Source organism: Pseudopodoces humilis, chromosome 4 (genome assembly GCF_049639895.1).
Source record: "Pseudopodoces humilis isolate 2021_Gansu_Grassland_sample_001 chromosome 4, ASM4963989v1, whole genome shotgun sequence".
NCBI classification, from domain to species: Eukaryota; Metazoa; Chordata; class Aves; order Passeriformes; family Paridae; genus Pseudopodoces; species Pseudopodoces humilis.
This window is the reverse complement of record NC_142203.1, coordinates 35,399,096-35,425,219: the sequence shown is the minus strand read 5'-3', so window position 1 is coordinate 35,425,219 and position 26,124 is coordinate 35,399,096. Positions and strand designations below refer to the sequence as shown.

The 26,124-nt window shown below is 38.6% G+C and overlaps 1 long non-coding RNA gene across 1 annotated transcript; it reads right to left on the bottom strand.

The window, feature by feature from the left end:
- Nucleotides 1-887: 887 nt before the first annotated feature.
- Nucleotides 888-24,527, bottom strand: LOC106628546 (uncharacterized). The gene is made up of 3 exons (XR_001331962.2): nucleotides 24,420-24,527; nucleotides 3,104-3,203; nucleotides 888-1,154 (listed from the first exon to the last, which is right to left on the bottom strand). It is a non-coding gene; the product is annotated as an uncharacterized LOC106628546 (long non-coding RNA).
- Between the last annotated feature and the right edge of the window lie 1,597 nt (nucleotides 24,528-26,124).

The following is a 26,124-nucleotide window of genomic DNA, read 5'->3' as shown; positions in this document are numbered from 1 at the left end:
AAATATTCCTATCTTCCAGATTTTTCTTAAATGTCGGTTAGACCACCATACAGATTTCCATTGCAAGAAAGTCATCTGTAGTTCTTGGAAAGACGCAGGTCACATAAAACTGCCACATTTATCCAAGGCGTTAAGGCAAATGGATTTACATGTGCAAATATCCCAGTTCAACATGTGTTTGTGGATTTACTGTGATTCGTCAGTCATTCATGTTAATAGGCTATACAAATAACAACTTACATTTTAAATTTAGTATTTGTACTTGGAGTTATCACTACTGTACAACTCATCATGGTATTTGTGGTTTCTTTTGTGTACTTATTTATGAAGACTTGAGGTTTAAATATAATGAAAATCACAAAAATATGAAAAAATAATCACAAAAATATGAAAATCCCACTGCACAGAAATGCAGTGGGACTCTTGCAGAACTATTTAGTTTTTTTATTAAGCAAGGAAACAAAATGAAAAAATATCACATAACTTCATGGAAAATGGGATTGGGAGAAAACACACAAATATTTAAGTACAAAAGGTTACATTTTCAGAAGAGCTCACCAGCTCCCATTCCTGAAAATGAACACCAGACTCACTGGATGCTGAGTGCTGTCAAAAATCTAACCACTTCACTGAAGAGCCTAACTGGGAGCTGAATTGTCTTTGTAATCTGATCCCATTTGGGAGATGTGGCATACCAAATTCTTTGGAAAGAACTAGATCTTATCACTGCCATTCCTGAATTAATAGAACACAGTTGATAGAGCACTTTGAGCAATATAAATAATTTTAATAATAAATTTGCATACAGGAAGAAAAAAAAAGAAAACAAAATCTCTGAAGAATCTAAGGCATTTTAGCAGGTTGTTCTTACATTTGATAGGGAACTTCAAAACAAGCAGCTGGATAAATCCCCATGTGGTCAGAGACACTGGGCACAACTTCACTGGATTTTGTCCTTCTCTAACCTCCAGGGATTGTTTCTTCTTATGCACAAGAGTAGAGGGAGAGTGCTGGACACTGGTAAGACCGCCATGGCTCTCTTGCCTGCCGCACTATCTTCCAAAGGATGGTGCAACTGTTTCTTCTATTCCACCATCCCTAAAGCTGTTGTGCCCAACTCTTCCCTCATGGCAGGATTCAGGTGTGCAGCATATCTATATGCATATATGTTTATATATATACACATATGAAAATACAAAAACTGAGACATTGCAGACACGTTATCCAGAGGGGATTATGAAGTCATTGTTTCCACTCCCTGAAATGTGTTTGGGTCTCTTCAGCTATAATAATGGAAATGATTTCCAGGCAAGGTCTGCTACCAGTTTCCTGCATCCCTTCAGCTTTTGTCAGACCTCATATCTCTAAGGAAATGCCAATACCTTGAATTACAGGAAACAGAGACAAAAATCACCATAGTCTTTCTTGTCATTCTTAGGTCCTTATCCCTAATATTCTTGGCAACTGATCACTTCAAAATGATCACTATCTCTATCAATCTCTACCTGCTAGGTGTAGCTCTTTGTTTTGCTCTAGTCTCCTACAGATTCAGTTAATTTTGCATTTTTTTCTCAGACCACAGTTCTTTCAATTATTTCTGCAAAACATCCTTCCTGTCTACAGCATCACACAATTATGCATTATATTTTCATTGTGTGACAGGCCTTCATTCTTGAGGGTCACCAAATCTGCATTTGAAAATTCCTTGATGGCTAGAGAAGAAGCTTGTACACTTCTCCTTGTACAAGTAACAAAATAATAAAAGCATCACTGTGCAGCAGGAACATCACATTCACCTTTCAAAGGGCTTGCTACCCTTATGGAGTTAATTTACATTAACATAAATATTCCATTAGTAGAAATGTTTATCACATACTTCTCCCTCAAGAGGCATTCTGCAACAAGATTCTTCAACCACTTATGTTTAACTAATGTGTATCACATTTGAATAATATAAAAGGACAACTGAGTTAAGTGATTGAATGCCTGGAGAAAACCAGTGTTAATTTCCACTAAAAGCAAAGCACATTCCCTTCATTTTGCTGCTTAATTACTGCAGTATTTGGCCCACAAATAATAAAAAAAATGGTTCAAGAACTCTCCAATAATAGGTTACTGAAGCTTATTTTTGTTTTCCCACATATCTCTGAAAAAGATTTTTCATATGCATTATTTCTAGTCTATTCCTGTGACCCAGAGCAAGGCTGGTAAGGTTGAATACCTGCTTCCCAGTACGTTGTTGATGTAATCTGATAACCTTACAGTAGCTTGGCATGGGGTGGCTTCTGTATCCCAGGCTACATTAGTGCCAAAAATCCACCCAAAGGATATGGAAAACAGTGCTCTTCTGCTCAATTCTGAGAGAATATTCTCCATGGTTCTCCAGAATTTTTCTGAAGAAGCTTTATAAGTAAGCTTTAGCAATGAACTGATCCCCATGCTATTCTGCTAGCGTGACTTGCTGGCCATGTACTTTTAAAAACAGTATCAATGACTTGCTTAAGCTAGTTGGTTAAGATGAAGGACATACTGTTTTATGTAAATTTTAACTTATTGGTAGCTAAAGCTAACTAATAGTTGGGAAGGGGAGGGGAGGGGAGGGGAGGGGAGGGGAGGGGAGGGGAGGGGAGGGGAGGGGAGGGGAGGGGAGGGGAGGGGAGGGGAGGGGAGGGTGAGGCAATGCAAACATCTCTGCATTGGACAGCAAACTCAGTTTCTCTGTTGTAGGGATTACTGGAATCATTAAAATGTTGCCATAAGAACAAACAATTCTACTTGTATCAAATGTTGGATAGCACTGAAATCAAGTAAAAATTATGATGTGTGTTAATGGAAATAAAAATGATAGAAAATTATAGGGTTATTGAAAGAAAGAAGTCCTCAGTCTGATTTGGTAAAACAGAGGGCAGTAAATCAGACTGGAGGGATTTCACTGCAGTGATCAGCATTAAGCTGTCGTGGAGAACTTTTGATGGCAGTAGGGATTTCTGGAATCTAGAGAGGATGCACATCAGATTAGGAAACATGATGGTATAGCAGAGAGCTGGGGAGAAATGTGGCAAGGCTCAGAACTGCCATGGGGCAAGAAGACCTATGGACCCACCTCTGCATCATGGACCATATTCCTCCTTTCTGGGAAAACTAACAGTGAATTCCATGCCACAGTCACAGCATCATCCATCAGACGCCAAAGAAAAACACAGCTGAAACATATAACCATAAAATAAAATCAAATAACAATTCTAGAACTTAAAGAGTACTGACACTTAATACCTGTAACTGCATTCCAAATAATATACTCTGTGCAGTCAAACATTCATGGTACACTTGATCATAAAGAGCAGAGAAGCAGTGTCAAAAAGGATGAAGCATTCCAGTTTCTTTGTAAGCAAGCCTGGTGAAGGATGCTTGTCTGATAGCTATGTGAAGGATTTATTTATTTATCAAACAAATTTTCAGCAATGCACAGAGGTACACTGCTCTGGAAGCTCCACTCTTCCCTAGATGGTAGGAAGCAGAAGCTACAGATGCTGAAAGGACTACACAATACATATAAACATATGTGTAAACACATGTACACGTATACATATATACATGTAAAACCACCATTATCACATGGAGTTACTCTCAGCTCTGCTCACAAAAAGTAAAGCATAGAGCTACCTGACTTTCTCTTTATACATCATATACTTTGCCACTGGAGAACCACAGCCTTAGGAAGAATCACCAAAGTGCCCTCCTGGAGAAAAGTATCTATGGGGAGACATCACCAAGAAGCAGCTATCTTCCTAACAGGCATATTTCTTTTTATATTTTATAGGAGAAATATATTTTTAGCATTCTCAGTAGTACTTTCTCAAAGACAGGTTATATAAAGCGATACAACACACACACACACACACAGACACACACATAGAAGCACGCAAAAAATAAAATATGAATGACTCACTGCACTTATGCAAACTAAGTTGTGTAAGCCTGTTTTTCTCAACTCTTAAAAAACCCCAAAACAGCACATACACAACCCTACAAAATGAGCTGAAATGCTCAGTTATGAAAGCTAAAATTGTTGAATAAAAGCAGAACTCCCTCAGCTTCTCAGGGCCCTTCACACCCACATCTGGTATAGTGTTTACTAATGGATAAAAATAGAAAGTTGAAACTTAACAGACCCTAACATTTATCACAGTATTTAAGAATAAAAACAGAAAACATCTGAGAATTGGCATTCACTTCTCAGGCAAAAGAAACCTAAAGAGGGAAAGATTAACAGCTGTGCTTTGAAAGGGATCCAGTTAACTCTCACTGAAATACTACTCTCTAAGTATTTAGCAAGGACAAGCTAGAAAGAAAATAATCAACCGTACTTCTTCATTTCAACAGGTAGGTAATTTTAATGTAACCTGAAAAGAATTTAATATTTTTTAAAAATCTTGCAGCATTTCCTCTAAACCGTTATATTCAACCCATTGTTGGCAGATGACATCAAAGGACTTGATTTCTTTGGACATGTACAAAATGCATTTTTCTTGAAGAAGAGCAGGTTATTTTCTTATCTGCCAGAACCAGCAGATGACAGCATGAATGGTAGAGATGGGACATGAACACATGGGTCACTGTTCTGGGGTTCAAAAACCATTATCTGTCCATTTGAAAGGTATCCGTGATCAGCCCATAAAGCAATAGCTATTCAATTAAAGATCTGGAAAAGTTTGGCACACCAACTTTGAGAGCTGCCAAATCATGCTTTTGAACAGATAGGCCACAACATTTAGATAAAATAAGCCCTGAATTAAGGAAAATATAGCATAAAATGAACCTTCTAACATATTTTCAGAAGTGTGACCCAAAATAATCTAAGAGAGCTTTTGCAAATAATCCTTTTAATTGCAATAGGAACATTATTTTGGTGAATTATTCAAATCTACTGCTGATGAGAAGACATCAGGCTAGAAAATTGTACGAGTCAGCTAACTAACTCACAGGGTTCTCTTCTTCTCTGTCTTCCATACACAGTACACAAATACATAGCACAAAGTAGAGCATGCCATTGATAAGCCATTGATTGGCCCCTATGAGCACCTGAATGTCATCAATCACAGAATGGCTTGGGTTGGAGGGACCTTAAAGAACATCTAGTTCCAACCCTCTGACATGAGCAGGGATGCCTCTTACTAGAGCACGTTCTTCAGAGTCTTGTCCAGCCTGGCTGTGAACACTTCAGGGATGCGGCAGCCACAGCTTCTCTGGACAGCCTGTTCTAGAGTCTCATCACCCTCACAGTAGAGAATTTCTTCCTAATATCTAATCTAAACCTACTTTCTTTCAGTTAAAGCCACTCCCCCTTATCCTGCTACTGTAGCTCCTGGAGAAGGATCCTTCTTTGGCTTTCCTGTAGGCCCCCTTCAGATACTGGAATGTTGCTGTGCGGTCTCCATGCAACTTTCTCTTCTCCATGGTGAGAACCTGTCTTCATAGGGAAGGTGCCATTATCAACTTTTTGGCCTCCCCCAGACTTGCTCCAGCAGCTCCAGTCCTTATCTTGGTGGCACCAGAACTGCACACAGTGTTCCAGGTGGGTCTCACTGGAGAAGAGTAGAGGGGAAGAATCACCTCCCTTGACCTGCTGTTCACACCTCTTTTGATACAGTCCAAGATGCAGCTGGTTTCATAAAACACCACCAAGTCAGTCTCCTCCAGGCTGCTCTCAATCACTTTGTTCAATCTGTAGCTGTGACTGGGACAGCCACAACCAGGCATTGGACCCTGCACTTTGCTTTGTTAAACTTCGGCAGGCCCAGCTCTCAAGCTTGTCCAGGTCCCCTGATGACATCCCTTCCCCACCACGTGACTGCATCACACAGCTCAGTCTCAAACTGGCAGACTTGCTGAGAGAGCACTCAACGCCAAGTCTGTCTGACTGCTCAGAGGCTGAAGCACTGCTCAGAGAAAGGGCAGGTGGCAGACCCGAGTGTACCAGTGTCCGTGCCAATGCCGAGCAGAGCTGTAGCACCAGCACAGGCAGACCAGGAGGACCCTGGATATGATGGGAGAGAATGCTGCACTGGTAAAGGACAGCAAAGAAGGGAACAGAGAAGGGAGACTGCAGGATGGCTCAGGAGGAACCTGAGGCAGGGCAACAAGAAATTTTAAAGGTGAGGCTGCTTTACAGAGGATATTGAGCAGGCACTAGAATAGGATATATTATATGTAGGAAGAAAACTCTTAGCACATCTTGTGTTAGAAGTTGCAGCTCTATCTCAGGATTCCAGCACCTCCATTCCAGCTCTGTGACTGCAGAAAAAGCCCCTGATGGCATCCTAGCCTCACAATAGAAAGAGGTGCTTGTTTTGTTTTACATGATACATGGGACACAAGTCCTGATTCTGTGCCCACTACTTGTTACTTATTCAACATGACAGACACATAGAAAACAGAACAGAGTATATTTAGAGGAAATAAAAGCCTAGGCTTTAAGGCCACAAGCCACAGCTCAATGGTTTTGTAAGATATCTTTAGAAAAATACCATTTTCTGTGCTGTGGTAAATTAAGAGTTTCTATTTGAAGAAAATATTGTTTTTTTGGACTACAGAGTTCGCAATAAAAAAAAATAATTTTGATCTTTGTCACAAGAGCAATCAAAGCAACCCTGATTTTCAGATTCTTATAGAAGGCCAGACTTCAGTTTTAAACTGTTGCCAGTACATCAGCTTTGATGTACAGGTTTCCAGCACACTGGTAACCCAAAAATCTGCCTGCATTACTGCTGCAGCCACAGAGACAGACAGCATTCAGGAACCAGTTCTGTCTGCTCTGGAAGAGAGCCTAAGACAGAATCAGCAGGTACCCTGCCTTCAAGTTAATCCCATTTAACACTGAGAAGGCGAAGAACAACTACATTCATGGACTCCACTAGCTTCTGGTGCTAGAGCAAATTCTCCTTCAAAACTGAAAACTAGACTAGGTTTGGTTTCAGGAAAGACTCCCAGGTATCACACAATGTCAGCTGCTGTACAACTCTGCCTTCTACTTTGGGTCACTGCAGGGTCAGGTTGAGCCAGGGGCAGTACACCATGCGGAGCAGCAGCAACACCAAGACAATGTTTTGCTAAAGATCTATCAGTAAAAACCTGAGGAACCATATTTCAATAAGAAAACCACTGCAAAATATTCCATTCTGGGGAACCAGACGGAGGCCAGTTTCTACTTTGTACTGCTGACTACTTTAACATGCTTTAAGCAAGTTGTTACAAGTATCAGAAACTTCTAGCACTGCAACACAGTTTTGCATGGGTCATTTATGATACACTGGGCCACATAGATCAGGTCCAGAAATTACATAATCTTGTCAGCTACAACAAACAAACAAACAAAATCTTTCTATTAATATAACTTAAGTGCTTAATCACAGACAAATCCAGCTTGACTGACACTAACAATGCTATGGCTGAGAAAGACATATGGAAGAGCTGAAAGAAATAAGGTAACAAATCTAAGGACAGGTGACCTACCCTCAAATCTTAACTCTACTCATTTTCTCCAGTCAGAAGTCATATAAATTAACTTTCAGATCTCAAGATACTTTTTAATTCTGGGGAATAAAAAAAAGCAGAAGAAAGTTCCAGTCCTACCAAGTGGGGGGTTAACTTTATTTCCACAGTTTGTCAAGTCACATAAAGTCAAATCATGATTAAGTTTTTGCTTAATGCAAATTTTTCAGTGTTTGCATTTTCAAAGAAGGAAACATTCTGAATAACTAACACAAGCCAGAATATTGTGCATGTACAATTAATACTGTTTCAGTATATTTGGATTTCCATTCAACTGTTGTCTTTCAATAGTGTCATAAATAACCAAACCAGTTTATTTCCTGCATTCTGTCTTTCAAACAACATGATAAAGGACAAAGACAAAAATGCCCTGTCAGAGAGGGCAAAATTCAGTTTTACAAGAATCTATTTTACTAAATCTGCTAAATATATCAAGTTTGGTTTCACAACTTCCTCCTGACCAATGACAAGGAGTTCTGAATTCCGCTGGAGATGGAGAAGATTACATGCTGGTACTCCAAAGTGCTTACATTGATAAATTAACTTTATTTTTAGGAAGTACAGACTCTACTTTCAGAAAGTACCACCACCACTACACCCAGGTTCTATTTTTAGGGACAGGCAAGTAACAACAAATTCAAACCAGATAGTTTATGCCACTGACTCAAGTCAAAGGTAGGGATTTTTCCCTGTATTCTTCACCAGTTCTTCCCAACTTCCTGATCTTCCTTCCTTCTGAGCAGTAGAATAAAGAACAGGAGTATCATTTTATTCATTGTGTGACTACATGAGTGCAAAGAAGCAATGATGACTGAAGAAGGAAACAGACAACAACTCAGAAATTTTGTATTCCGTATTTACTGTGGGCAAAAGGATGCTTTATCTGAAAATGACAGTCCAGCTTCCAGATTATGCATTGGGATTTTACTGAGGCTGTAATTTGAGTAAAAATGAGCTGACATCACAATTACAAATGCTAAATGTTATATGATTGGCCCAAGTCAGAAGACAGACACCATAGCCCTGAGGAAAGTCATTCTAAGTGAAGCCCAATAGCTGGAATTTAGTAACTCGCACACGCAAGGTCTCTGCTGTTCAAATCCAGCCAAATTAGGTAAATCAATTCCTGATCAAAAAGCATCACTGCTGGGCGCCCTTCTCAAGCAGACAAGCCCAAAAGGATAATGACAGGAATTTGTTCATCCAGCCCCAGAGGCAGGGCTGTGCCACACTAGCAGAGCTGTTCTTCAAAGCTAGAATGACTCTGGTATTGCCAGCCTTCGTGTTGATGGAAGATGTTGGGCTCAGCAATTGCACAGACATGTCACACATTTTGGCCAAATTCACTTTCTGGTCCTAATAAGATAGCTAAAAAGTCAGGGTATGATTTTTCACATAGGTACATAAATGACCACATTAATGACATATTAATGTCTATATGTAATAGAGACATTTTAAACATACATAAATGTAGGAGGTTTTGCACATGTATTTCACAGAATTACACATAACCCCTTTCTTTAATCATCACCTCAGTACACACTTAGTGCTCACCTGAAGAATGCCTGTGCCCATTCTTTTGAAAATTTTAGTGCTAAATTTAAGATATACTTAATTTTTAATGTTAAGCCATGTCACATATTAAACTCACTGATACCTGCTAAGACTATCAAACACTGTCCCACAGAGCATTTATACTGTTTAAACAGACCCTTTATGTAAGATGAAGAGGTATAAATAAGACCCATGTACCCAAGTACCCTGCACAGGATACTCTTCAGAGTACTGCAAGCTGCTTAGCACAGCCTAGAGCTACTTGTGGCATTGGTGAGTTGTGCAGAGAGGCTGCAACTGAGGAACAATGACAACAGAAACCCATCTATAGTTTGATAAAAATTTTCTGTGAAACAGTGTTTGCCTAGCATATAAGCACAGATGAGTCTATTTTTTGCTGTGCTACCCTAAGCCAGTAATAGAAGCCTAGTAACATACAGCTACAAACTGGCACAAGAACTATTTTCACCCTTTTTATAATTTGGGGAGTAAATTTTAGCTGTGAGTTCATCAGAATTCCAATATAAAAGGACTTGGATAACAAAAGAACAGCAACAGTTTGTGAATTCTGACTTTACAGCTACTTAATAGACATAGGCATATATGCATTGCGCCATAGACAGCTGGTATATCATGTGACATTTTTTAATATATACACCTATTATATTCTCATTTTCAAGGATGAAAACTCTGATAATATAAATGATTGTACAAAAAGGTGTCATCTATTGATAACTGAAACAGTTGACAAGTGCAGCCCTACAAATCAGTTCAAAGAATACTGTAAGGGAAGCCTACTCAGAGAAATGATAATGAAGTGGGTATATGCTGGTACATCATATGTACTACATAAGCAAGACCTCTCTCAGCTGCTGCATCTCTAGCTCCCTTCAATCACTCATAAATTAATCCCAGCTGACTACCAGATGCAATTGCAATTTCAAGTTCTTTATAAAGACTCCTCTGTTAGTAGCTCTGGGTAATTTGACCAATCCTGGAGTTTTGGCTTCTCTCCTATCTGCAGAGGTATGCTAGTGTTTAGGGTAACTGTAGAAAGTCAGATGTGATATACCAGGCTTGAAAGATAAACAGGTCAGTACATCAAGTTAGAACTTTGATCCACCTCTACAGAGTGAAATTATGTCCTACATGGTCAGACAGATGGAAGCCCCCTGTCTTTGTGTGGACAGTCAGTCAAAAATTGTCTTGCAGGCAGCTGAGATGTGGGGGCACCTGGGATGAAGGGTATATGGGGACCCACAAAGTACTGATGGATGGAGGATATAGAACAGAGGTGTGGAAAATATTTGGATGGTTCTAGCTGCCACAAAATCACGTAGAACTTTGAGTTGTGCACTTCTATAATAATCTCTTCTGATGTATTTCACAAGAAGACTGTGTTATGTGGAAATAAGTAAATGTGCACAAGCACAAACTATTTCCCAGCACAGCCCTGCTAAAGCAATATTTACTACTTTTCTTTGAATCAGAAAGCCCCAAGATGGCATACAGGAATTAAGTCTTGTCATCCTGGGGTGAAGTATTAGTCTTTTTTGCATATGCAATGCCACAGCTAGCTCAGAAACATCTTGTGTATCCTGATTTCTAGCTTCACTTGTTAATCTCTAGGCTGAACCTACATACCATAAAGACTCCTTTCTCAACAGACAATTCAGCTGGAGGAGAAAGATGGCAGCAGAACACACATTTGCTCCCAGTTTGCCTTATGACACCTGACCAAAAAGGGACTTCCTGACCTGTGAGGGGAACTCCTCTGACTAACAGTGAAGTTTCCATTCCATCAAGCTAACTCCCCCGTTCCAGCTCAGCAGGTGAGAATTTAAGGCAGTGGAACCATGAAAGGGAGATTGTGGACAGTGTCCTCTTGGCTGCCACCCAGAGCTTGGTTTGCCCTCTGCAAAGACTCCCTTGTGCTTTCCTTGAAAGGGATAGAAGGTCCCAAGAATGGCAGAGGATAAAGGGTCCCAAGAAGGACAGAGGGATAGACGATCCCAAGTATCATTTGTAGGGGTTTCTTTGTTGGTTAGTTTTTTTGGGGTTTATTTTTTAGTTTCACTGTATTAATGTAGAATTCTGGAGAGAAGAATAAAAAGCCCTAAAAGGCACTTTGAAAAATTATTTTTCAGACCACAAGCACATTTTACCTTAAAAATCCTTAGGGTCCATTGCCACAATGTGCTACATTTCCACCTGTACACCAGACATCATTTTCACCTTCTAGCAGAGTTCCTTGTACTTTGCAGATAGTCTTTTGTATCTCATATTCCATCCCATTAGGATCATAGAATCACAAAATATGCTGAGTTGGAAGGGACCCATCAGGGTCATTGAGTCCAACTTCTAGCCCTATGTAAGACAATCCAAGAATAAATCACACCATGTACCAGAAAGCGTTGTCCGAAAACATTTTGAACTCAGATAGGCTTGATGCTGTGACCACTTCTCTGGGGAGCCAGGATATTGAGAAATAAGCCCTATTCTATAAAAGAATTTGGCCTAAATGTGTATAAAAACCAGTATTTTGCAAATCCTATTTGTTCAAGCAAATTCTGACTCTCAGGTACAAGAGAGCTATGTATCCAAGTTAAAATCCTCAGAACTAAAAATCCCAAAATGCTCAGTCCTAGTCTGGTCCATGAAAACACCTGAGCCCTTACAGGATTGTGCTGGATTCTGCACTCCAGAATAACTTAAAACTGTCTCAACCAAGCTGATTAGACACCTCATTCATGCCCAAGCGCTTAACACATAGCAGCCAGGTGTTCCTCCTATCAGCTCCTGAAGAGGTTGAGTCTGACACATGTCAGTATACTCCAGTCATTGGGTCAGGCTGATGTTTAAAAGTAATAGCCACCACTTTCTGCACTTCGTTTTTCAGCACAGCTGCAAGTGATATGTGTTTTATCCTGGATATGGGATAATCATAAGTCACCGCCTCTTTTCCTGAAGTGCTGTAGGTCTTCATTTCACAGGAAAGCATCCTGAGTGGTGCCTCAGCCTAAAGGGCCGAATTTTCAAAATCATTGAAATTGCACTAGTGACCAGTAAATCATTGGTGTGGGTGTGGGACATGCACGAACACATGTGGAAAAAAATGAGCCTACATGAGAAGGAAACTGGGACACCCACCTGAGGTCACTCAGTGAGGTATGGAAACAATCATACTAGCAGGAACAAGAACATAGGTCCTCTCACCAGTCATGAAAAATAAAAAAAACACTACCAAAATTTCATACACTGAAAAAATTGCCAACAAGGCACAGGCAGTAGCCAAGTAATTGTACTATTGCCTTACAGCAAGAAACAAATATGGATTTGAACAGAGAAGACAGGTAACTGAATTTTTATCAGAAGCCAGCAATCCACTTGCAGCCTAGAGAATGCAGGTTTAACACCCATGTCTAGATTTCACTTGGAGACCCAAATATTTGCCCTTCACCAAAGTCCTCTGACCACACCTATTACAATCTTTCACACAGCTGCCTTCCCTTCAAAAGAGATTATTTCTCCTCAGCTTAAGTGGTCAACATCAGCCCAATAAGCCCATTATAATTAACCATGCTGGTGCTTCCTGCATAGCTTCTGACATTCTTGTCTGTTGAAACTCCTCTGACCTTGGGGCTGTATCCCACGGATCCTGCTTTAATCCACCCCTACGTTTTTCCATAATAAGGTTCATGTACCCCCACACAACAAATACAAGCACACATACAGACAGTGTTTTAAATAAGTAGTAGTTTTCCCTTAAGGGTAAAAATGTTCTGTAATAGTATTTCTTTTTGTTATGAAATACTGTAAACGATCTTGGTGTGGTAATATTTTGTAATATGTCTGTGTTATGCAACTAAGGCTGTAGGATTCAGCTGACTTACATGCACCTGGAGATACTGACAGATAGTGGAGACTTGGAGCTGTTGAAAAGCACTTACATATCCTTGTGCTTGTATAGATGCACACAGATAAACACACAAAACAACTAACCCATCATCAGTCTACATACTTTTACAAAAAAAATACTAGATACAATAAAGTTTGTGTAGTTTAATTTCTGCTCATTTCCTGTTCTCTTCAAATGAAAACCCCTTTAAATCTTAAAACCCAGTATTTGTGCCTCTTTTTTAGGGAGGTAGAACTTCTGCCTTCTCTTCTACAAAGACATGTAAATCTTGTTGACTTCAGCTAGGCCAGGGCATCTCAATATCCTCAACTTTGATTTTGATTCTTTTACTCAGCTTTTAAATCAACTTGAAGAGAAGAATGTAGAAACTTGCCAAATATTCATGTTTCTAAAGCAAATCCTACTTCCAAGAACATAATTGTTTGTTTAGTGACTTCTTTCCTACTCCTAAGATCATCATCAGGTTAAGGTGATCTGAATGACAATATTCATATGAAAAGCAGTTTCACACTTCATCTTCCTCTTTTCTTTAATTCTAGCAAGACAGTGGCTGGCTGCATAACCAAAAGTTTATCTCAAAATCTTCACAGACCATATGGTTGTGCCTAGGGAAGTTAACCCTCAGTGGAGTTAAGCACCAGCCTGCTTATTGCCTCAGCACAAGCATCACAGTTAATCACATGCCTGTCGTGGCAGCATCAGGCATTTTTTCACACTTTCCATCATCCCACGGATTCTCTCATCTCAGAATTGTGGGATAGCAAATCTGTGTAGGAAAGGTAGGCTTTTAATACTCACCAAAGAGTTGGTGTGAGCAAGAAATTAATTTGGTACTGCATGGAAAGACAACAGAAATATCAGTTTTTGGAGGATAAGGAAGATAATAAGAAGGTTCAGACTCAGTCTCAGAAGATAATACTGAGACAATGATAATTGTGGTCAAAAAGTGTCAAGCCTGTGCAAGATTAAAAGGTAGAGAAGGGTTTTCTTAGAACAAAATTTTATTAGCTCACCACTCTAAAAAGAAATCTGAATGTTTCCCTGTATTTCTGTTTCCCCCCCTAGCTCACAGTCTGTCCCATCCAATTCTAGGGTTCTGCTCAGGGCCAAATCCAGGTCAGGCCGCAGTGTGACTCCACAACATAAGCAAACACACAGATGTGTGTAGCACCACTTATTACACAGTTATAAATTTGAAACACAGAGCAACAAATTGACACCAGAGCATCTACGTATATATACCTTACCAGATATGACCATTCCTTGAAATGGTCTGTAATCCTACAGCACTTGCATGACCCTAGCACACTTTGCGGGTGTCCTGCACACACAATCTACCTGTCCTTGTAGCAAGCAGCATCAGGCTCTTGTGGGTAGGATCTCATACTGCACTGTACACTCAGTGCTGGGCAGTGTAAGATGGATCTGAAAGCTGAAGCCATAGGTCAGGGTAGAGTTCAGGGTCTTCAGCACACACCTACACAGGAGGTAGGTGTGCTCTTCAGTGCACCACAACAGAACGTGTATTAGAGGCTCTTCTCCCACTTTTTCTTTGACAGCCTGCATGCTCCAGAGCTTCTCGCCAGGAGTTCTTCAGTCAAACTGGTTTCCAGTCCAATGGATCCCACACTGCAGTGCCATGGTTGCCAACATTACTGATAATATACTTACAGAGAGAGCTTTTCCAACTGAACATTGAAACTGAAGTTCAGGGGCCTTGAAGAAAGGTCTGCTATGGAACATATGCTGAACTCTGACAAAGAAGTGCCACACTGCTTGCTGTAAGCATGTAACATGTGTGAATGAGGACCAAACTATGGGGCCTCCTCAAGAGTCAATGGAAAGGAGTTGATGCTGTCAGCAGGGATGATGCACAATTACATCTATCTGAGCCCCTCCAGATAGGAAGTGAGCATTCACAGCACTTAATTAGTAAGATAAAGTAGATCTGGGGAATTATTGATATTGCCAATCTCCAAAAGAGAATAAGAATTCTTAATATTTCACAGGATTTGACTCTAAGGAGCTGTACCTCAGATACAAATGCTGCCCATCAAAATATTTTGCATTGAGGTCACTAAAATGAAATACCTGCCTTAGAGACCTGGTTTTGGTTTTCTGCATCCATCCTTTTAGAATACATTCATGAGTTATAGAGATAACAGATACCACATTCTTTTACCTGAACCCTTACGTTTTGTTCTCATGCCAAGAGTTATGCCAAAATCAACCAATACTAAAAATACTTCTGAAAACACTATACTGTCAGTCTCTTGTTATGTCAATCACCTGTAGGTGAACAGGGAATCCAAAAGTCTTATTCCTTTCCCATTCAGTAACTGTCACACAACACTTTTAATACAAGAAATGTATTAAATTATAAGGCAAGCACAAGAGACCTGTTTGACTCAGATGCATTACCAGTGCTTTTTTTTTCTGCATGAATAACTGTCACTCTCATTTTCATTTTGGTAATTACAGAAAATGGGCTGTTTTTAAATGTCTGTTCCAGCAGACCTGAAGATGTTGATTTCAGACTGATTCAGACTCTAAAGTCTAATTCATGCAGTTGATCCACAACATTAACTGGAGTGTAGGTTTCATCAATTTGGTAGAGTGTCTTTTATAACAGCAGATGGTAATTTTTTGATATGTAAAGCATTAAATGGACTCTTTTACAAAACCACTTTAAATGCTTTCTTTTAAAAAAAGCCACCAACCAACCAAACCAAAACCCACCAGAGAACTACAAAAATTGCTCCCCCCACAGTGCTCAGATACTTTAACCCAAAGAAATTGCTGACAGATTTGTTTTCAGCACAGCAGAGTAAAGAGCTGACAACGTATTTTTTTTTGCTGGATATGGCAACTTAGGTCTATTTTTAGGTCTCCTTTTCCATTTTTAAAGTACACCAAAATAGCAATGGGCTTAAAAATCACCATCTGCTTCTAGAAATTAAATAATTCTCTGAAGAATAGATAATAGGCATAAAAAGCCTACTCGCAACTTTCAGATCTTTCACAGCAAGATTGAAAGTCACATGCTATTTGTAAACATTTTTTATTTCATCAAACAATTCTGCAGGGTCACAACACCCCTGTTAAGTGGTCAATACACCTATTTATCAGTTATCACCAGCATAAACTGTATACATTCTAGTCACGAATGACTGACTAGCAAATGCTATTGCTATTGCTTTTATGACTTAGAGTAAAGCTGCTGATATTTACAGCACAATAAAGGCTCTCCCCATTTCTTTCTTTAACTTTGGTTTAGTTAAGGTGGGAACTATCCTATTTCACAGGGCCTTTTTTTTTTTTTAATGTCCATTAGAGCTATTCTGCAATTAGCATGTTAGCATTACTTGCAAATGTGTGTAAAGAAATCTGAGCTTGTTTGCATCCAGCTAGTTTGGATCCTGCTAACAATGAATCACTATGTCAGTTCAAGATGGCTCTGGATGTGGACACTTGCTCACTGGCTGAAGCCTGTCAGCAGTTTCCCCATCCTCAGCATTTGTGGCCCTGACAGCTTGGATGACTGACTGCACCAATAGCCTTAGAAAACAACATGGTACTATTGCTATCAGTTGGTCCTTACCCTTGTATCTTTTGAACCTTACACAATATAAACTGAGCTTGAAAAAGGTGGAAAAGGAGGATCCATTAGTTTTCCATGAAAAGTGGTTTGATGAATGAAAAAAGGCTCATGCTAAAGTGCCTGTTCCACTTCCTTTCTGAATTAAAGTTCCCGCAAAGTTCTTGGTCATCACACTTTCTGAGAGGGCTCCAGACAAAAACAGCACATACCCAAGGCTAGATGGTACATATCCCCTCCCCTTAGCTGGGAATACCAGGGAAGTGGGAGCAGAGATTGTATGAAAGAATGGTCAGAAGGTGGCAAAGGCCAAAGAAGAGAAAATGAGTATTACTAGTATGTGGGCTGGTGGGACGGTGTTCCCTAGTTCTGTGATTTCAGTAAAGATGACAAATTTGCAACTGCAGTAATTTCAGTTTAAAACATTTCCATGTTTTGAACCACAGAAGAGCACTTATCTTTTCAGTATCATTTTCAAGAAAGGTAGTTTGGTTTGGTTTTTTCCCCCCATGATATTCCATTTAAAAAGCAATGTCTTTTTCAGAGAATAAGACTAAATCTTCTAAAATATAAAATGAGATAAGACAATGCAGGATACTTTAAATGACACATATGATATGTTCTAAACAAACACGTTTACAAAATGAAAACATTTTGGAAGTAGTAGTATTTAACAAGTACCATTTTTTAACAGGTTTGTCTTATTGTAGTTACTTAAAATCAAAGTTCACAACAGCAACAGTTCAAACAAGAAGATGTCCCTTATTCGTGTTTATACTTGGTGGATTAGAATTTTTGTGAAATGAAATTTAAAAGGCCTGCTAGTGGCCACTGTAGCAACAGCATTTAGGCTAACATTTTGACAAAAAGAGAGCAGGAAAATCACAGAGAAACATATGCTTTGTTGATATATCCTACTTTGGCAGGGACAGGGAATTCTTCAGAGTAATGTGCAAGAATCCTCTATTTCTAGTAAACAATTGAGAAACATTTTATTTGTGAGGGAAATTTGTTCTTATTTTTTTCTGAGTCAGTAGTCAGTAACTAAAGAAAGGAACGTTTCCAAGAAAGGGAAGAAAAGAGTAATTAAGGCAAGCAGTGGGTTTGAAAACTTTAGTGTTCCTTGGACACTTTTTCACATTTTCAAAGGGGACCCCCTTTACTGAAGAACAGTTGCAGAAAAAATAGAACAGATTATGAATAGCCAAGATTCCTAGTGATCTCATTGGGAATTACACATTTATTTGGAAGGCATTAAAGGAATAAGATTACAGAAGCAAGACCTGATCCAAATTCCATTATGTAAATGGAAAAAGAAAATTTTGTTGTCTTAAAAGGAAATTGAATTGAGCCTTTAGTTCCCCGTTAATGAGATACTAGTAAACGTTGAGAATTGCAGGGGAAGTGATAAAAGAGGGATGCCACTTCGGGTTGGGTTAGATTTTTTCATATTATATACTTATTTAATATGAAGGTTGTGATTTACTCAAGATTTATCATCGTAAGACTCTTCCTCCTACTGACTCAATCTATCTAAAGTGCCATTCAGATATAATGGAAATAGGGCATATCACAGATTCTAAATGTTTCATTAGTCTGTGGCTGAGCAAAGAAAGCTATTTAACCTGCATAGGATCCATTTCTTATTCCAGACAATTTATTCCTTTCTTCAATAGCATACAGTTATTGCTGGTTCTAATGGTATTACCTGGTTTGAAACAAACACTTCATAGATTCCTCTTTCTTTTACAGTTGGGACACTTTCATGATTTGTTCTATTCCACTAAAGTTGCTTTTGTAAGTGCATTGGGAATCACCCAAATGTGTGCCAAGGCTGCAAGATGATATCACAAACAGGTTCTCCCACCACTTCTAAGTAACACTTAGGCCAAGTGGGCTCATACTATGCACATATGTTCTAGAATCTGAACCCAACTCCAGGAGCAAGGATTAACCTTTGGTGCTGCAAGATTCTCAAAACTCACTGCTTTTGCTGGACCCAGAATAAGTTCAAGGCTCTCAGGAATGGAGTCTGCACAGCAGGACTGTTCAAGCAGCATATCACAGTCATGAGACTTTCTGTTCCTTCTCTGAAGTTATAGGTACACATAGGGGACTACAAATAATGTGAATTTCAAGAGAGAAACAGATCCATTTTGATCTACTTTTCTTTAAAATTAATAAATTCAGGCCATGCATGAACTATCCAGTCATATCCTGTTAAAGTTTAAACAGTGAAACCACAAGGGAAAATAAACTAACATCTCTTCCCTTTTTATCTTAAAAGTGTCTGAAATGAATTGGTTGCTAAAGAAACCTGATATAATTGTGACAGAGTGTTTTGAAACCCTTAGTGGAGTTCATCTGAAACCTCAGCATAGCAAGTGGCCTCTTATCTGCGTACTATTCCAGGAAGAAATGCATGGCATTTCGTCATCACAGCTGAAAGAGTAGCTGGCTCTGCACGTAGGCTAGGCGAGAATAAGAGCCCTCAGCTATAATGAGGGCACACTGGTAGCTAATGCTTAGTCAGAGGCCATTTCCTTTAGCCTTTGCTACTGCTTGCAGGAGTTGGAATGCAGGAAAAGGCAAAAAATAAAGTAAACATATTGAAGGTCAATGTTTATCTTCTGTACTTTTTCTCAATGCAGATTAATTCTGAAGACATGGCACAGATGCATTAATGTGGTGACATCCTAAACCATCCTCCCTATTACAAGGACTTTAAGTAGCTTTATTTAGTGTGGCAGTTCATGAGCAGAATTACTTAAAGGAGAGAGAATCATAAAAAAGCAGATGTCTCCTTTTTTTTTTTTTAGTCTGACATTTAAAGGCAAATTAGTAAGTGGGAGTTTAATATAGATATTTCCTTGTGAACACTGATCTTGAATTTCCAAGCAGGCAAACCGACTTTCTCCTTAATAAAGCTGTTGAAACATAGATAGCTTGTAGCAATTACTTCAAAAACAGGGATGAATCTTCATATGTGAGGGAATATGGTAAGGAACATTTCTTTTTATAGGCTTTTCCTCTTCTGTACATCCTGAAGATGATAATATGAGTGATGTACTGTCATGCTTTTTAACACAGGAATCTGCATAATTTGAAAATGGAATGATTAATCAATAGAATATGAAAATGTTAAATATGAATGTGTAGCAATGTTCAGGCTGTAAGTTTGCAAGACACTTAATTTGGGACCACATTTTGCTTTCTAACTCTGGCTGCAGAAACACTGGCAATTATTGTGAATTTAATGAGCTATCACTATGCTGATTTAAGCATACAACTGTATGTACTGTACAACTGAACACACTGGACTGAGTCATTTTACATACACCAGCAGTTGCTGGTCTGAATAAGGGCTAGATTCGACTTGTTCTGTTTAACTCACTGGCTGAACTGAAAATAGTTGGCACAGATTTTTCTCAGGAAATTCAAACTTACACAAGCAGAGAAAAAACATTGCAAATGAGATGCTGCTGTGTGCAAAAATTCATCTTGGGTAAAACTTTAAACCCCAGTAATAAATCTTGTTTTCAGTTCTCACAAATAGGCTTTTCTATTCAACTCTGAAGGTTTAAAGCAGTTGTTAATCAAATACTGTACACAGTACTAAGCAGGAAAGTGTTCAGTTATTTCTGAAACACATTATTTTGAGGCTATGTTTGAATCTTCCATATTTATGTGATGAGAGTTATGTCACAAAGTTAATCATTCCCAGGATGCTAGCATTCAGGGTAATGAAAAACTTCTTGTGCAAGCAGTCATTAATCAGTGAGTCTAACATTGCATAATGCTTTCTCAAGCATGTGTTATGTGATCAGAGTACAAGGCTGCATAATACAGCAAAGTGTTTATGCCATATGCTGACCTTTTCTAAAGCAGAAACGGAGCCATGTGATGTGCTGCTCCTGCCAGCATTTGCTTATTGCCAATAATTAAGTTTGATGATATGAAGAAACACAAACTTGTATTGCTTTAGAGTTCTAAAAGGAAGAAGCTTTGAAGTTTTTGGCACTGTAAAGCACAAAGATAGCCAACTTGGCTTGGATACACTACCGTTGTCCATTACAGGCACCACCCATCAAAACTGGAATCAAGTGCCCTGCTCAAGTGGTTACTGGCATTTGTGTAAAGGAAAACATGTGCATCATTACAGGACTGCTGTATTAACCAGAAGAGCATAAAGGTCACAGGAGTAAAGCAGCCAAAAGCATGCTTGGTACCTCAAATCTCAGAACATCATTATTACATTTGATGTTCTTGTGCAATAGTACTAGTAAGCAGCTATTACTTAATCTCCTACCAGTATTACACAAAACTATACTTGCGAAATACTTCAGATAAATATGCTGTAATTATACAAAATATAAAAACATGTATAGGGCAAAATGTTTTTGTAACTCTAAACACACATACCTGTGGGGATGTGGTTTGAGTGAGCTATTTGAAAAATTGAATCAGTGATTTAGAAGCTTCTATGAATAACCTTAAAAACTATGTAAACTATGTGCTAGAAGAAGAGTGGATACATGGACATATATTTTATATACTGTGCACGCATACACACACACACACACACACACACACACACACACACACACACACAGAGTGTGGATCAAAAGCTCTGTCTTGTACACAGCCGCTTTGTGTCTGTTGGCAGAATCAGGCTACTGAGTTGCAATAGCCAGCTTCATACAACTTTTTTAGCACAGCCAGCTGTAGCTATACCACTGCTGCTCCAACATCATTCCTCCTCTCACTTGCCAGTGTTTCCTTCTCTCTCACTCATGACTGCCTTTTCTACTTTGAAAAGCTGGTACAGATAGGGATAGCCAGTATCTGTGAGTATTATCACCTGTTACCAGCAACTCAGCTCCATTATGTGATCCATGATATGGTACCAATGTCTGAAAAGTGACTTCTGATATCCCTTGCTTACACTGAGGAAGTATTTTCAAGCTTAACTAGGAATCCTGAAGAGTAAAGCTGACTGGAAGCACAATTACAAAACTAAGACATCTCTGTACTGCAACATAGGTGTCCTAGCCCAAAATTTAGATTCTAAAAATTCCTGCTGAGATTTTGCATCAGGAAGTGACAGTATTAGGCAACTGCATGTAGGAAGTGCTGTGTCCAAGGCCTTTTGGGATGAATGAATTAAACCTTCTCCATCTTCTAAGGAGTCTGACTCATTAAGGATCTTCATGTTTAGTAGACAGGAGTCTGAACAAAGAAAATGCTGGGGACAATAGGAAAGTGAGCAGGTCTCCATCCTTGCTACAGTATCATAAAACCAGGGTGATACTTGCTGCATGAAGGAACTGCAAGACAGGCCTTACCTCTATAAACTATTAGGCAGATGTCATTATCTCTACATCCCAATAAATTAACTTGTAGAATAAGTAATTAGAGAAATTTCATCATGTGTAACTTCAAAGAATCCAGTGAACAGGTCACTACTGTAGGAAATTTTGGCTCAGGTCAATTAAGTGAAAGGAGAGAGAAGAAACTTGAGTTGCTTTGCTGTTCCATGAGTCCTTCAACTACTGCGCAGCTATACAGATGGAAGTGCCATAGTATATCCCCTTCCCTTTTTCAAAAAAGGACTGATGTCAGATAAGATTTGTAAAATCCAAAAAGGAGACAAGAACTTCATTCCACCCGAAATGGAAAAAACCCATGTCCATGTGTTCATTTACAATCTAGTAACTTAGACAGAATCCTTTCTGTTATGCTGTTTTTGTGGCTCCCACCTCCATTCATATATTGCAAGGACACTCTAGGAATCATGTTTGGAGGTTACAATCTCTACTAGTCTTTTGGGTACAGAACTCAGATGTTGTAACCAACCAATACAGAAAGATCTAGTTTGCGGTATTGCTCATGAAGAAATAGAAATGACTGTGTTGAAATTAACTGTGACCTAAGAATGCAGCCTGAACCCACCCTACAAAACCTATTTAGTATACACTCTTCCAAGACCCACTGCTTCTTAGAAGCATGCTCCCTGGCTCTCTCCTCCTTTCACCTCTACTTGGATGGAGTGGTCAAAAGATGGTAACTACAGGACAACATGAACCATTCACCCTCAGGGGTCACTAGCTCGAGATCTCACATGCATTTCCAAAAATACTTCAGCTTTGAAGACAACAGTCCCATCAATAAAGACTTATTACACAAAAGATGGAGAGTCAAACTTTTTTCACACAAGCCTACAGATGTATTATTAACATTTATATGTCAGAAAAACACGACCTTTACAACTATATCCTCACAATTATATTTTTTAACTTTGTCTTTCTAAGCTGCATGGAAGAGACACATTTAAAAAAAATTACAACTGGCTTCAGAATTTTTAACATACTAAAAAGAATTGAGCCAAAGATGATATCACAAAGTCCCTTATGCTTAAGGGAAAATGTTAAATCAATTAGCAGTTGCCAGAATAAAGAAGCAACAATTTGATGTATAAGTTCCTTACAAAAATAACAAACTTTCCATGTTCTTCTGAAACTGGTTATATTATGCAACAAGAAAACTTCACCATATTCTCAGCTTGTTATTGTTACAAAAGCTTTATTAGCAGATGCTTCAGAAATTACAATCAAAGGATAGTACTCACTAGCCAGAACTTTGAAGAGTTTATAACATACATGCACAGACTATGCCTTAGAGGGTTAACATACTATTTTCAACTCAAGTATAACAAATACTTTGGAATACTAGGAGTTAGCTTTGACACAGAATGTTCACACCCTCTGTAATAAATTCTTTTAACATACTTCATATTTCTTCCCATGTGAATGAGTGTCATTGGAAGAATTATCTACTAGATAAAAGCTGAAGATGAAATCTAAGTCTAGACTTATTTAAAGAGGGTAGACACTGATCTTATAATCTGTGACAGTGGCTGATTAATGAGCTACTCATGATTGCTGCAGGCCTCTCCAAACTGCAGGAGCAAACGATATTATAGCACTGGGAGGAATGTGCTATCTGGATGCCACACCTTTGTTGAAGCTTAAGAACTCACTTTGATTCCTACTACATTTATTCTAGACTTGAACTACCCTATGTACATGACCAGATACATGGTAACACACATGCATACCCTCACTACTCACCTGCTGCTTCTGCAGCAAAATTTCTGTGCTATAGAACACATGGTAAGTATGCCCACTTGTAGCAGTCATGGTACGTGCTGTATAGGGCCCACACTGGCTGTTCTGCTGGTTGTGCTCTTGCACAAACAAATTTAAAACTTCCTGAAGCAGAATAGTAGTATCACATCCTGAGGGATTGATTTGGTCTTGCCTGACAGTCTGGATAATTTTATTTACATGTACACACATAAATACACACATACACATGCATGCATATGACATGCCAGTATACATACATATATATTATAAAGCATAATGAACACATTGTGTAAACACAGCACACTCTGCTTAACTACAGAAATTTCTATTCAACTCTGCTCCAAGGCTGAAACAGAGCATGATTTAAATCTACAATAAAAAGGGCATATAATCTAATCTTTAGTGGCAGCTCAGTAATTTCTGATTACATCTTTCAAACACCTTACAGGGAAACTTTTTAAACTCTACTAACTTTGCTTAAAAAGTACTAATGTTCTTAAAGTGAAAAGAACACATAGAAAGTTTCAAAAGTGCTCCCTGCACATTCATGTCTGAGATTTAGAAGAAAGAAAAGCCAGCAGGAAAAAAGGCACAAATAGAAAAAAAAGTCATTCTAATCCCCTAAAGTAGACAAGAGAAATTTTATTACCTTTAGCTGAAAACAATTCTTCTTTTGGTTTATCTGATTGACATTTTTCTTCTTCTCATATTCGGAGACAGCTCTCTGTCTAAAAGTGTGCAGAAAAAGAACATTTTAACCACATCATCACGAACTTTATCACAGCTTAAGTACACAGACTGTATCAGCCTCAGTAGACAATGCAGCCCTATAGCTTTTCAGCAGTGCCTTTAGGTTCAAGAGCAAGGCTAAAATTCCACAAATGACACATGAAAGCACATCTTGTTCAATGCACACCACTCAAATGAACAACAATTTTTTTAAAGTACATTTTTTAAATCTGAAAAAAATTGCCTCTGTAATCTCAGCAAACATCTATTCAGGGATTTTCTTGCATGAAAAAGGCATAAGTAAAGACTATGCAGTGATAAATTAAGATTTCAGCTACTCTTCACATTGCATCTATGAGTTGGGTTTGGTATATGAAGTGACACTAGTGCTAAAACCCCTTACTTTTACTCCCTAAGTCTCTGAAAACCAGATTCTGAGTAGCATAATATTTTGCCTTCTCCTGTGGTGATCTCTTCAACAAATGTGACTATGATTAAATGCATGAAAGAGCAATGACTGAGTAAAATATGCAGCAGTTGAGAATGATCCTAACGTTTACTACTCTAAATGCATAGTTAAAAGCAGTTCTAGAAAAGCATTGACATGAACCTTGATGGAGAACTATGACTAATTTCACATAGATGGACAGAATTTCAAAAATAACTGGGCAGCAATGACTGCAAATGCCATAAAAAGGTTCCATTGAAAACATCTCCAAAAACACTTAACACTTAATTACATAATCTTAGAATAAATAAAACACCTTTTTTTCATTACACATGAGCTACTCAAAAGCATTGAACTGACAACAGCCACACAGACAATCATGAAAATTTTATCCAGAAATTTAGTAAAGCTACTAAGAATGTGAGTTACTTCAGTACTGTTGAAAATATAAACAGCGTGCTACATTAAAAGCTAAAATTGTATGTGTTATATAAAGTCACACATTAATTTCTTCATGAAACTGAGAATTTCTAGGCAATCCAGTAAGTGGAACATACAAATGTTGAGAAGCTATCTGCTGATAACTAATAATGGATAATGGACCTACCTGTGTTATAACTTTTCAATATCCAGCTCACTGGAGTGCAGAAAAACTCACTATTCACTTGAGCTCAGCAGGAGGAGAAGAAAAAGCTGCTTATGTCTAGGGACCAGGAGACAATCTTTCAGAAAACCAGCAGAGACCAGGGCTCACTCATCCATGAGCCATTGTGGAGAAAAGCATGGCCTTACCAGGAATTGAAAGAGTTGAGCCTAAGTGTTTGAAGGAAGATTTGCCAGATCATACCTTTCATAAGGAAAAACCAGCCTTTATAAGAGCATTTTTGTTACAAATAACCCTCTCATTGAATCAGAGTTCTAATACTACTACTAATTATGAGCACTGACGCCATTAAAACACATCACTTAATAAATGAAACAGTGACTACCATATCTTTTGCTAAAATATTTTTCCTCCAGAATGACTTCAACATCATTCCAAAGTACCTTTAAAAACTGTCCTACTGATACTCACTTTGTAATAATATTCCAACTGTTGACTTCTAAGAAGGAACTGAAATTGCTATGATATGACACTATCTTCTCCTGAGAAAAGGAATACAGAGACCACTGTGAC